Genomic DNA, 14,987 nt, shown 5'->3' on the forward strand with positions numbered 1-14,987 from the left:
GTCCTAGTGTAGTATGTGTTTTTATTTATGTCTTTTTTTACTTAGAAAGTAGAAGTATTTGATCTTGTGTGTTTATTAAGCAACTATTATAGCAATTTTAGTGCAATTACAGTTAGCCATGGACTCTGTATTAGTTTATAAGCAAGGAATGGTATTTGTAAAAGGCTCCCTGAACTAACTGAAAAATTGTAAGCCATGCCTATTATAAAGGCATGCAGGAAAGTTAATCAAATGAAGGTGGAATGTAAATATGCCTAACTGCAGGTTGATAAATGCCATATGGGTGCTCTTATGCAGGAATAAAACGGCTTTCATTTTCTTTAGCTTAATTCTGTTTAAATTGCTGCAAACTCCAGCCTCTTCATTCTGAGTGAAAACACATGTCCAAGGAGTTTAACATGCTTGAACTTATGCCTGTTAACTTCACCACCTCATTATCCATAACTTTCCCAAGCCTCCCCACCCAAACTTGCCATTAAAACAAGTTATTTCTCCTATTTCTATGCAAAGTGTCTAAGCAAGTATAGCAGCCTGCTCCTTGCTACCTACACATCAGCCATGTGGAGCTCTTCTAATGGGTGCTTTTCTCCACATTTGCACGTGTTTAAAGAACTTAAACTCCCAAAGACAGAAAGGTAACTACTTGAAAGAGTTCAAAGAAATCTGGCCCCTTTCTATGCACCTTTTCTGAATTTGTCCCAAGGGCACTGGACTCACTTCCCTCTTACATGAAAAAGATGCAAGAATGGCAATGTACCTCAAAAAAAGACTGTGGCAGACTGAAGCTGGTATCAAGCATTAGTAAGAGTGTTGCTTTTTGGCCCGCACCTCTACCGAACTCCTCAAGAAGACAGGCTGCAAGTTGTTCAGTTGCACCTTACCTAAAAAATGCCCTTCAGTATTCAGAGAAGCAATACTTCTTGATACACTTTCTCCAATTTATTTTTAATATTTAGCATTGTCTATTTCTTACTATTTAAAAATATGGGAAGTAATAAATACAAAAAAAAAAAAAAAGAAAAAAGAATAAAGGAACAGCAATAAACACAAACTGATTCATCGCTAAGGTACTAGCCTATTACCCAAACTGTCTGGCATGCGTTTGATGTACAGGATGACGAGAAAAATCTCATAACAGCTATTTCATTTGTGTGCTCCTAAGTAGGGCAAGAATATTCAGGAGTTGTGCATCACCACTAAATAATTCACACATTGCAGGTCTTGTTTTGTGGAGCACAAAGGTAATACCGCCTCAATCTATTTTTGTGCAGACTGACATCAGCCGTGGTTCCCCACCTGCGTCAAGAGTGCCACTGGCATCACACAAACCACTTCCAGGGCTGTAACCAAGCAGCTTTCCTCTTCCTATATTGATGCTTTTGAATTTGAATTTTAAACAATTTGAATTGTTTAGGAGTCACCTACTAGCTGTGGATGCAGACATCCACCTCATGGCTCAGCTCAGGCCATTCCTGCCTGTGTGCCCTGACGGATCCCAGCCACTGCCACTGCTGACCCTATTTGCTGAACTTGGGGTTTGAGGGATCAAGGTGGTGGGAGGATGTGCTGTAGGACTGATGTCCCAGTGTGAGTGCAGGTGGTAGGAGAAGGTGTGGACAGCAGGAGTAGAGCAAATATTCAATGTCACCACCAGTGACACGTGCCCAATCTGAATTAAGCAGCTGTACCATACCACAGTGATTTAAGAATACTTTGCAGTGATTGCTTGGGAAATAATATAGAGGTGAAAGATAAAATCTATACCCCTAGATGACTCTGGTTGTTACACAGCTCCATATTTTCATGGTCTTTAAGGAAGTTTTAGATTTGATCTATAACCTAGAGGGAAAAAATCCAAACCTGCCTCCTTTGGATGCAAAAGTCTGAGGTCCATGGATACTGTTGCTATAACACATCTTCATAACTCTGTGGCTGGACTCTAGGTTCCCTATGAAAACAGACCTTTGATTGGAAAATCTGACTTTTTTTGGAAGCTCTAGAATTACTTTAAGGAAAGTATAGAACATTAGAATTATATCAAGAATTATAGAATATTAGATTTCTACAAAGAAAAACACAAAGTGGCTTCATTTTTGCTAAATAATTCCCTAGGTTTCATTACTAAACCTTGCATCTCATAGTAAGTTTAGATTATTTAATATGAACACATAAAACATCTCAAATTGCACCAAGATATTGTGGGTGACCTCAAATTCAATCTCTAAGGAAACACAAATTTGCAGAGAATTTATGCAAGAAAGAAAGTACACATATTCTGAACATTTTGTAATCAAGAAGCTGGGAGAGAAAGCTAAAAACATAAAAAAGAGGGAGGGAGCTGAGAGAGAACATGAAGAGTTAAAAAGTATTCCTAGTGATACCAAATATTTGGAAAAAGTAAATACTTACGAGAGTTTAGAAGTGTTGCGTGTCTTTTTTTTTTTATTTTTAGATATCTTCACACTTCTGAGGATCTGGAAAACTTACAAAAGCTAAGCCTACTTGAGAATATACTTACTAGTTACTTACTTGCTGCATACTCTAACTGATATATTGATTGGATGGATACACTCTGTTTGCGAGGGAATCAAAATTTCTGGGTGGCCCTGCACAACCACATCTGAATTTCACCCTGAGCAAAGGCAACAACACGCACCTCCCTCCTGACTCCTGGTTCCCCTTGTAACACAGAGAAGTTTTAGGCAGCAGGCCTGCGAAAGCAAGGGGCAGCCGGGCTGCAATGAGATCCCACTACCTGCAGAGACCAGTCAGTCAATAATATGGCTGGATGATTCACACAGGTGCTTTCCTGCCCAGCCCCATGTGCAGGAAGAGCGTGCTGCAAAGACCTCCTTCATGACAGTGGTGGAGGCTGAGTGATCTCATGTGGTGTTCCTTGCTGATGTGAGCTAGCTGCCTGGGTGCCACACGATGTCCTGCTTCAAGCAGAGGCGGGCTATGCACTGGACCCTGCATTTTGTATTGTGGGGACTTTCTGCCCTGAGAGTGCCAGAGGATGGGCAGCCTCCCCATGTTGCTCTCCCTCTCTGTCCTCCAGTAAGTGTGGGCACCTTCCTGGGGATACCAGTATCTTGTTGGTTTTCCCACTACACCAGATCCCATGAGGTTAGTCTCAGGAGTCTCAGGAGTGTTCTGGGACAGTCTTTTGGGAACATCTCTGTAAATTACAGACGTTCTTTCTGAAACGCCCCAAATGGAAAAGACCCTTGCAGTAACAAGGCTGGGAGACAGGACTTTGGGGCTGCCACACATGCATGCCCACAGGTTGCTTAGCCTTTTTGTGCCCTGTTTTCCTCCTCCACAAGAAGAGGGTTATAAATATTTCAGAGGAACTTCATATATTTTCTTGTATTAATACTCGTTCTGCCTGAGACCACTGAATGAGAGATGCTGTATAAATATGAAGGCAGTGACAAGTGCTTATGTCAAGCACCAGGACAAATAGAGTGCTTATGTCAAGCACCAGGACAAATATAGCTTGCTCAAGACATTGATATACTTCACAAGAGTTGGTGGGAATTAATCGAGTTACCCGTATGAATACTATGAAGCAATAAAGACTGGAAACAGTTAAATTAGTCTGCCTGCTCTGTTCTGCAGCAGAAACACAAATTACACGCTCTCTGCATTCAAAATGTCACCTTAAAAGATTTGGTGCATAAATTTGGTTGTAAAGTTAAGGAAAAATATTTCTGGAGTATGGGAACATTATTTCGCCAGTTAAACCTTCCCCAACACAGCATTTAAAAAAAATTAACCTTCCACCAGAACCAGCTTCCCATTGAACACATGATTGACTAATGCTAACTTTATGAAGTTTTAAAACTCTTGTAAACTACTGTGTCTTGAATTGGGTGCAAATATACACAATCCATTTTTACAGTCTGACATACTTTCCTCAGATGCTCTGAGTTCCTCTAAGTAGCCACTTGACTACAAATTATAAAACACTCGACTTTTCATATGTAAAGGATAAATAACTTGAGATATTTTGAAGATTTCTTCAAAGCATTATCAGTGCATACACTGTATTAATATGAGTGGGAAACTAGCCTTTGAAAAACTCCAGTGTGTTCTCATGATAAATACTCTTTTTCCTCTTTTTGCTCTCTGTGAACAAAGTAAGAAAGTAATATGTAACTTTACGGCTATATCACTGTACACGATGTCTTGGTGTGTGTTTTTCTTTTGCAGTTGTTACTGTAGAAAGAGTTGATGTGATTGACAGAGACTTCTGATGCATTATGATGAAAAAAGCTAATTGACTTTTAGGAGAAAAAGAGCAGAACAATTTATCCTATATTTTTCTGAGCAGAAAGGCAGAAAGGTCATGATGAAAAAGTAACAAAACTGAAAAATGATACAACTTTCAAAAACATGAAAAAAAATATTGCTCTTTTCTCTGACAAACTTACGACAAAGATGAGACTAATGCATGCCTTGAAGTACTCGATATTAATAACCAGTGACAAACAATGAGGTTCATGCTCTGTCCTCATCTGCAAGAGCGTTCCGGGGACAGCAATGCTACCAGAGTCAATACACTATATTCCATCTTGCATACACTTAATGCATACACTTAATACTCACTTGCTTGGTGCTTTGAAGTTAATGGAGTCATTCTGAAGTTAATTGGGTTTAACTCGGAGGAAAAGTGGACCCACTAGAACAAGCACTAACACAAAAGGCTTTGGAAGCAGGCCTGCAGTGATAGTCAGAGAGATTAACAGAGTGCAGTGCAGAGGAAAAGGACAGGAGGGTGATGCTGAGGAAACTTGCCCACTCTTTTGAATTAGCAGCTGTATCACATGCTGTCATGTCACTCAGAACAACTCTTCACTGGTTCCAATCAAATATCTCCTTGTTTCTGCGTCACAAAAGTGATGCATATGACGTAGGATGAACAAAAGAGAACTACGTGGTTAGCACAGGTCTGAGCAATTGTGTGATAATGGTTACAGAGATCAGAGTTAGTCAGTCACATCTGATGCCTTGAATTTACACATGCAACCGTGCTAAAAAAAACAGATCCAGGAAATACATTTTACTGCATGTTGTTTAAAAATGTCTCCAAGTTAACAGATTACGTCAGTTCCAGCTTCCCACAGTACCATTGGATCAGTTGGTCAAAATAATTTTTATGATATCAAACCTAGAATGACACCACCAGATATACCCTAAATTCGTTCCATGGTTACTGCGTGCATTTGCGTAGTAATTGCATTTACGGTACAGTATGCAAACCCATATAAAGTGCCCCAGATAAAATTCATCCCTAAGACTTTTATATCCTTCAAATACATGCATATTAACCAGCAAGGTTTTATCTTTCACATGCTGACTCATTTCCTTCTTTAGTAAATGATCACTGTGTAACGCATATGATTACTGGCAGCTATAAGAAAGATGTCTTGCACTAATGACAAGACAGGTGCCATGGAAATAGGGATACATCCATGTCGCTTCATACTTTTTTGAACAATTCAGCCTGCAGTTACTGGAGGTACCTGGAGATGGTGACTGTAATTTTCTAGAGTGCAGAAGGACATGTCAGATGTAAAACTGTTACTTTTTCTCTCCTGGACTGAAAGGAAAAAATGAGTGATTAGTAATTTTTCACATACATCATACTGAGTTAGTCTTTGATTCATTGCTAGTATTGCCAGCAGGGAGTAAATTTCCTCTTGATATAAACTATGGACAAAGGCTGTATGTTTGGTTGTCTAAAGGCATGTTGTGTGCTCTTGGCCATTCAGGCCATGATGACCCCTCAAGAAATCCTAAAACTATCTTTGAAGGCTGGAGAAGTATTTGCACCTCCTTCTCTACAGACTCTGCTTGTGAAATTATACAGGCAGATTTCTTTGCACACTTGAGTATAACTGCTAGCGTGCTACAGCTGCAGGATGGATCTAAGTACCTGCAGTGTGAAGGTGACACATAGTGGGTATACACAAAACAATGGGGTTTCAGTGGGCAAGCAAGGACTACAAATGCTTTTGTCCCTCCCAGTATCACTGGCTGGCACAGTGAGTCACCTTTGTCAAATTAGACTGTATATGGTTCTGAAATGTTACCTTCAGATTAAGGTTTCCGGGAGGGTTTTCAGATTTGGAATCATCGTGAGCTTCTCATTGCTGTTGGGTTTTCCAGTAGTCAAGATTGACAGAAAAACATTTTTCATCTGGGGGTGGTAGGAGACCACATCCAGGTCTGCCATATGCTGACTTTATTCTGAGCATTGTTGACTACCTGAGTGGACAGGTGCAATCCAGTCAGCTTAGAAATAACCTCAGCTCTGGAGTGGAAAATGTAAAATTTGGGTTGGTTCAAGGGACAGTAACTGACCTGCAAAAAAAAGCAGACGGGTACAAATGAATCATGCGGTGCCTCCAGACTCTGCTCTGAACTTCAGCAGTCCAAACAGACTCATTCCAGATTATTCCACTTATGCTACTTACCTGCAATTGAAAAGCTGTTTCGACAAATGTGCTAGTGCATATGGATATGTGGATATGCTAGTGCAAAGGTCTCCAGTATTGTTCAACATCATGAAAGCAAACCTATCTGTAGGACTCCCTTCCCTGAGAGACTGGGAGGTCCACAGACATTGATGCCCTTTGGCTAAAATGCAGGACTCTTCTCTATCGCTGCTTTCCCATTGTAATAACTTTAATAATGATGATTAAACTAGATGAGTTATGTGCTTTCTCCTCCTGCCCATGTTGAGCAAGAATAAAACCAAAGATCAATATTAATTAGATTATGTAGTAGACTCATTTAATTCTCTGAAATGCTCAGAATACAACAGAGAAGAGTACAATGGAAATGCCTCAGAAGATGAGATTAGATAGGTGTGATACCCGGCTGTCACGAGGATTAATAGAATTTTTAAAATGGGAATGGTTAGAGGAATCTGAAATGAGTCAGTGGCTTGCATTTTTGCTGAGCAATTATTCAGTGATTGAGAGCTTTGCCTGAGTTTCTGATCTGTGACTCCTATTTTGTGACTTCCCAGTGCTTGAGGTTGTGAAGATAGAGAATGGCCAACTTTCAAGTAGGATTTTAAGGTTGTGAAGATAGAGAGAACTAACAAATGAGAGAAAACCGTTTTATCTGTAGTGTGGTGTTGACTGTGTGTCCTCATTCTCCTACTTTGTCAAGCACAGATGTGTAGGGATACCATTTGAGAAAGTAAGGTGTTGTGGTACTTCCAGTTGACGGTAAACAGTTTTCTTGACAGCGTGCTTTGATCACCTCCTCAGGTTGCCTCCAGGACACCCCAGCATTCTCCTTTGGAATTTATGATACCTCCAGGACATCCTTGCTTGATGTTTGTCAAAGTACAGGGATTGGGCGGCCAACTCAAGACTGGCAGTCCCCTGTTCAGCCCTGACTTCCCTGCTGTGGGGAATGAATGTTGCCTGCTCTAGTTTGGTGTTGACACCCAAGTTAGAGTACAGCAGAGCATGAACCTAGACCTGGAAAGCAATGCCAGAGACTGTGGTATAAATATCAGGCTTCATCATTAACTCCACAGCAGTAAATCTACCAAGGTCTTAGAATGTTTCCAGGCATGAGAATGCTTGTGCTACCAAACTGCTCAAATGTTCCCTGGCACAGCTTTGGGATATGCCAGCTAAAAACTCCCAAATAAGTCCCAAATAAGTCCCAAATAAGTCCCAAACATGTTTGGGTGTTAGCGTGGCCAGGAACCATTCAAAATATGCAGACTACAAGTAGCCACTTGGTTTTAGAAGTAAAGACTTTTCAATGCTATGGACATGAACTATTCTATAGTAGCTGAGACCAGTGCTAGAGAATAAGCCACGCATGTTTAATTCGACGGAATTCAATTCATTACATCTAGTCCACCAAGGAACAAGAAAAGCAACAATAAAAAAACTTTTGTTTGGCACTTAATCTGAATATGTTTCGCGAGAAGTTTTCTTGCTTCTCTGAATAATTGAAGTTGTTTTGACTCCTGCTCTGTGGCTTAATTCTTGCTGAGTCCCTTTAGGTATCTCAAATCCACCCAATCTACCTGCCTTTGTAAAATTCTGTTCTTCTAAACCCTGTCCATGTTTTGGACGTCTTGCCCTTGATGATCATAAGCTTACATTTTCTCCTGTATTTCCTCCCATTTTCAATACTCTTTCATATCTTCCCACTTCACTGCTTTCTCACTGTTTTTAACCCTCCTGTTAATTCCAACTGTACTTACAGATTCATACATATGTACGTTTGCTTTCATTTCCTCTTATGCTCCTTGTTTTTCCCAATTTCTTGGTAATATTTTCTTCTGATTATTGTATTGCTTCTTGTAGCATATTCACTGCTTTTGTGATGACACCTTTTTACCTTAATCTACAATTTCTTTCTTATACTGATACTTTTCCTTCATTATTAAAATTTTTGGACACCAGAAAAGTTCCTTCCCTTGCAAAAATATTTTTCATCCTTCCCTTTCATAAAAGAATATTCCTTTGCCTTATCCTTGTTTCTTACACTTTAACCAGGTCCAGATGTAAACAGAAATACAAAAAGAACATTAATACAAAAATCCAAACTATGGCACTGCTGTGATTTCTGAGCACTTTATATATTTTAAGTCACTGGAACATATACTCTGTTTAATACTGATCTGTAGGCATCCTTTGATTTGACCATGTCTTCCTAAATTCCTTTTGATTTCAAGGTGATAACATGTAGACAGACCTTTAGGTCTATGTACAGTCCCAGGATAGCTCCAGGGAGAATGTGGGGACTGAGAAGGACGACACACTGTAGTAGGACCTTTGGTCACAAGTTTCTCAAGCTGTTAGCATGAAACTACATGTAAGCGTAGGAAATCTCAAATAATTTCTATTCACAGTAATATCAGAGCACATCAGGGCATAGGTATTGTAACACAGATATGCTTCTTATATGCTTGAAAATACTTGAAGATATATATCTTTTTTTTCCCTTTTCCCATGAAATAGGTTTGAAAGTAATACATGCTTCTTTAAGACTGGAAAATCTGGGACTATTTCCATAACAATAGCTTTTAGAGAAAGTTGTCAGGTCTGAAAAATAAAGCAAGCCTGCCAGTTTCCCTGGTCATTAGGAGCCAAACTGCTCCTGCCCACTTCATCCACAAAAGCTGGCTGATATGAAGTCTTGTGGCACTGGGAGATTTATACTCTTTAATTTATTCAGAATAAATACTGTCCACGTGGGATGGAACCTGCACAGCACGAACAAAGAATATGCTACATTTAAGAGGCTATGTCTCACTTGGAAGACATATGGCAATACTTCCTGAAGTCAGAAATGAAATGTAATACTTGTAATATGGCATGTAATACTTTCTGTACTCCACCAAATTACCAGTAGACAGATTGTGCTTTTCGGAGTATACTGACAAATGTCCCTTCTTATTATGATTTTGCCCTTTTTATATTACCGTATCATTATTCTCTTTCTTTTATACTCCAGTGTGCAATTTAGATGACTAGATTCTTCTGCAATTCTAGAATGTTGTTTTACTTTCAGGATTCCTTAGAAAATTATCAGATATTTATTATTCTTTTGCAAATATGAATTCATCAGTAAAAATATATACCTTGACAGGAGCCACCCATTGCACTTAGCCAAGCCACCCAACCATTCCAAAGGTAATAAACCAGCATTTATAACCAGGAATAAACCATGACATTCTTTCTAATGAGATTTCAGGGCTGACTCTTGTTGGCAGCCATTTTACATTTGTGATGCTAATAATAAGTGGGAACCTGGTGTTAATAACTAGTAGCTGTTTTCTTTTATAATCTTTTTTTTCTAATAATTTTATCACAGAAGCACACTCCCCTGCTTTTCTTACTGTTTCAAGTGGGGCATTTCTGCCACGGTAACATAAATGTAGCCTTAGCCCAGCACGGTAACTGAACAAACAGCCTCCTCAAGCTTGTGCCCAAAAAAAAAGAAAACAAGAAGGCCCATGTAATACCACCTATGTGAATATATTTTCCCTAAGGAACAGAAAACTGTTCTTTTGAGATGGCAGCTACCCCCACACATCCAACGGGGTGGCTAATGCTCCCAAAAAGCCCTTTGCATCTGCAAGGGTACAACCACTGCCCCTCTGCTGCCAGCTTGCACCTTGCCCATGGCAGCATCACTCTTTCCCCATGGCATGACTGCATTGCTGTGAAGATTCACTGAGAGCCTCAGGCTGGGAGTAACTGTGGGATGCAAAAAGACAAGAGTCCCTCACATTACCAGGGATATTTGCACTTTTCAGTGACAAAATGAAGCAGCCACTTGACTCCATATGGGTGGAAATCAGAAATGAATACAATTTGGTACAGAGAAGAGGTATGATCAAAGGAAAGTTAATTCCCTTCACCATGGGAAAGGCTGGGAGAAATTCTTTGGCAGGCAGCACTGTAGAAGAATATGTCAGCTGATTGGGGTGGTCCCTCCTGATCTTAAAATCTATTAATCCTTTGCATGTCCCTGCAAACCTAGAAAACAGGAAGCTCTCAGCAGGCTATCTGTTAAGTCCAGTGTTCAAGAAAGGCAGTGGGACTCAAGTTGTGCGTGGAATTATTTATTTATTTATTTTAAATGAAGAAACCTAATTAAAATGATAGGAATTTCCTGGGGAAATTCTCGGCCTGTTCATTTTTAAGTGCCTTTGTATTACAAAAGGTATTTGAAGTCCTTGAATTTTTATCCTTTAGCCACCTTTAATCTAATTTCTAATCTCTTAATAGCCTTAATTGAGTTCTGAATACTTCAAATTATTAAACATCTTGGGGGGATTACAATTTGTTTTTCTGATTATGCAAAAACAACATCAATTGCACACACACGCTCCCCATCCCCCTCATATTTATGTCAAGTTAAACTATCGGAAATGTAAAGCATACACTTTATGGGCAAGATATTTGCCTTTCAAAGAGTATTTTAAAACATTTTTGCTTTCAGGCAGGTTGAAGGAAGCAAGCGGTGAGGAAAGAGTAAACAGCGAGATCTTAATGTGCGTCCCAAATCGTGTCATTTGCTTTTGGCCTCTTTGTCATATTGGTAGAGACTGCCCGTGGACATGCAGTGCGTGACAGCTGGCTGCCTGCGGGGTGGTGGGCCATGCAGCCCAGCAGGGCACAGGCAGGATAGTTGCCTGCTCCTCTCAGCCAGACAGACCTCCTACCCACCCCAGTGCCTTCACACCCCCCTGCTGTTCAAGTGTTGCGCACAACCGGTCAGCAGGGGTTCCTGCCAACACCTGCCTCCATCCCTGACTCCCAGGTGAGGACATGTCATGGGCTGCCAAGCAGTGGTGACCCCCATCCCAGATGCCCTTGGAGTCTACCTTCTCTTCCAGGGCCTCTGTCCCTTCAAAAGCACCTGTTCCCAGAGCTGTACCCTCCCCCAAGCCTTGCCCCCAGGCCCCCTCTCCCATCCCCCTGTCACGCTCATCTCCCTGGTGCTCACAGAGCCCATGGTGTGTCCCTCCAAGTTGGCTTACTTCTCTGACTCTACCTACGCCCCTTTGTTCCTCTAAACTTTATTGATCTGCCCTGCCTCTATCCTTTCATTCCCACTTCTTCTTGGAAGATGCCTGCCCCAGCAGGGATAGCAATCCTTGCATTGATGAGGCATAGGCCCAGACACCACTCTGAAGGCAAAAAGACTCCGGGGAACAGAGGACAGATGGCAGCCCTGCCAGGCAAGGCAGTGTCTTTATTCAAGAACAGCAACTTAGTTTACACCTTATCCAAAGCCATGGAATAAAATACTCTCTAGTAATGTGGATACAGTATCCAAACCAGATACTTGTCGTATGAGCTAATAGCAATGGAAGAGTTCAATTCTTATCAAAGAAAGCCTTCCTTGTAAGAATCAGAAATTTATTTCTCACCAAAAAATAAACAAGCTTTCTTAACTTGAAGAAAGTATCAGCTTTTTCACTTTGTTTGCTTGTTTAATAGATCTCAGCTTTAGTTACTGTTAGCTTACCTCCACTTGTTTTCATCTTCCTTCCTCTTGAAGAATCCACTTTAATATCCAGCGTCAGAAAGAACATCTTTTGAGAACTAAATCCCTCTCCCTAACTTCAGGAAGAAGATTTCAACTTGTCATTGCTGAATATACTGTATGTTTTCTAGAGACTCTAGGAGAAAGCCTATGAAATTTCTGGGGAACCCACAGTTATGCCTGTACCTGCCACTAGTAGCCACTATAGAGTCTGGCTTCTTTATCCATAAAACAAACGTCCACTCAAGGTACCACCATCAAAGCTTGGATCTCATTCTGTCACCATTATTCAAGCTGAGCAGTGATGTACTTACGGAGCTATCCTATTCACAGAATCACACAGAATCACAAGGTTGGAAAGGACCCATTGGATCATCGAGTCCAACCGTTCCTAACACTCCCTAAACCATGTCCCTAAGTACTTCATCCACCCGTTCCTTAAACACCTCCAGGGAAGGCGACTCGACCACCTCCCTGGGCAGCCTGTTCCAGTACCCAATGACTCTTACTGTGAAGAATTTTTTTCTGATATCCAACCTGAACCTCCCCTGACGGAGCTTCAGGCCATTCCCTCTTGTCCTGTCCCCTGTCACTTGGGAGAAGAGGCCAGCTCCCTCCTCTCCACAACCTCCTTTCAGGTAGTTGTAGAGAGTAATAAGGTCTCCCCTCAGCCTCCTCTTCTCAAGGCTAAACAACCCCAGCTCTCTCAGCCGCTCCTCATAAGACTTGTTCTCCAGCCCCCTCACCAGCTTTGTTGCTCTTCTCTGGACACGCTCCAGAGCCTCAACATCCTTCTTGTGGTGAGGGGCCCAGAACTGAACACAGTATTCGAGGTGCGGTCTCACCAGTGCCGAGTACAGAGGGAGAATAACCTCCCTGGACCTGCTGGTGACCCCATTTCTGATACAAGCCAAGATGCCATTGGCCTTCTTGGCCACCTGGGCACACTGCTGGCTCATGTTCAGTCGGCTGTCAACCAGCACCCCCAGGTCCTTCTCTTCTGTGCAGCTCTCCAGCCATTCTTCCCCCAGTCTGTAGCGCTGCATAGGGTTGTTGTGCCCCAAGTGCAGGACCCGGCATTTGGTCTTGTTAAACCTCATCCCATTGGTCTCGGCCCAGCAGTCCAGCCTGTTCAGATCTCTTTGCAGAGCCTCCCTACCCTCCAGCAGGTCGACACTTCCTCCCAGCTTAGTGTCATCTGCAAACTTGCTGAGGGTGCACTCAATGCCTTCATCCAGGTCATTGATAAAGACATTGAACAGAGCTGGACCCAGTACTGAGCCCTGAGGAACTCCACTTGTGACTGGCCTCCAGCTGGAGTTAACTCCATTGACCACCACTCTCTGGGCCCGGCCATCCAACCAGTTTTCAACCCATATTGATTAAATATGCACATGAACCATTTTATTAGACATACTTTAATGATTTACTGGTATTATTTATGATTTGTACTGCTGTAACAGCTATAATCGCCAGTTGAACTCTAAGGAGTTTTGGTTTCGACAATGTACCATTACAGAAACACAACAGCTTCTCCTGCAAGCTTGCACGCTAAGGTGCTGATCCAGGATGTGTGTGCCCAAACTTCTCTTTCTGGGGCTGTCCATCTATGTCCATGGAAGTTTGAAGAATATATACTTAAGCAGATACATAATCTATACTACTGGGTTCAGGCTTATACTTTGGTTGTAAACTCATTCCTGTTCTTTCTTTTTTTTCTTTCAATATTGAATTTTACTGTGTTCTTGCATTTACTACCCAATAAATGGAAACTTACCTAACAAGGACATGTATATTTAGATATATATTTTTTTAATGCAGTACTTTTTAATGCACTATACGGACCAGTGTAATTATAAAAGATGAATTAGAACATAATTCTGCAGTTCAGCATCTGTGCAGAAGCCTGTACATATGCTTTACATAAAAGGCCTGACTCATGAAGGTGTGACAGCAAGATGAGGGCCACTAAACTGGAAGATGAAAACAGCCAAAAGACTTTGGTTAAGGCATTTTGGCTGAGACATTTTAATTTAGGAAGGTCAGCACGAAAAGTCATTCAGCTCTCCTTTTGACTTCTTACCCTAGAAAAAGAGAACAGTGATAAAATCAGGCAGCAAGAAATTTAGATCAAATTAAAAAGAATACTTTTATGTAGCACATATCCTGACTATAGCATTCATTGATGTAATAGGTCACCAATTTATATACTGTGGCTGAATAGTTTTATTGTCAACCATAAGCCAAACCCCCCCTCGACAACTAAGCCAACACTCGTTAGGGAAACTGAAACAAGAATATTTGCTGGAATAAAATAGTGGGATTTACCCTAATATTTAGGAGATATCTATGCCCTATGAAAAGAACAATAAAGGTAATTAGATCCTAGGCTCAATACATCATCTGTTTACTGAAGTGGGAGAGTAAGCTCCCTTTTATCATTCCATAATTTGCTAGAACTACAATAAAGGGACTTTAAAAGCACTAGATGCTGACCACTGGGATGGTACTGGGTCACAGAAGTTTTACTGTATAACTTGCCTTAGCTACAAATTACCCTGGCAAGCTACAAGGATTCCAGTGTATTCTATAATTATGAACAACAGGGCTTCCTACACTTGTACTGAGAACCTACTTCCCCCTCTCCTCACCCATGAAGAACTTTTCAGCACAATGAGAATTACACAATGGTGTTGTAAATTATATGCCACGTTTCAGTCTGATCTTGGGTATTTACTACTAAACCTTTCAAACTACTGGTTTCTAATTAAAATTATGACACGCTTCTTCAGCAACAATAACCCAGGCATACCTTTCAAACCTTTCATAAGGAAAAAAGTCAGACCTTACTTGCAAGCGAGGTTTATTGTTTCAGTGGCTTTAGGTAATGCAACCTCTTCAGAAGCAGACTGCCTCATCAGAGTTCTGGCAAGTTTGTGACA

Source organism: Cuculus canorus, chromosome 1 (assembly GCF_017976375.1).
Source record: "Cuculus canorus isolate bCucCan1 chromosome 1, bCucCan1.pri, whole genome shotgun sequence".
NCBI classification, from domain to species: Eukaryota; Metazoa; Chordata; class Aves; order Cuculiformes; family Cuculidae; genus Cuculus; species Cuculus canorus.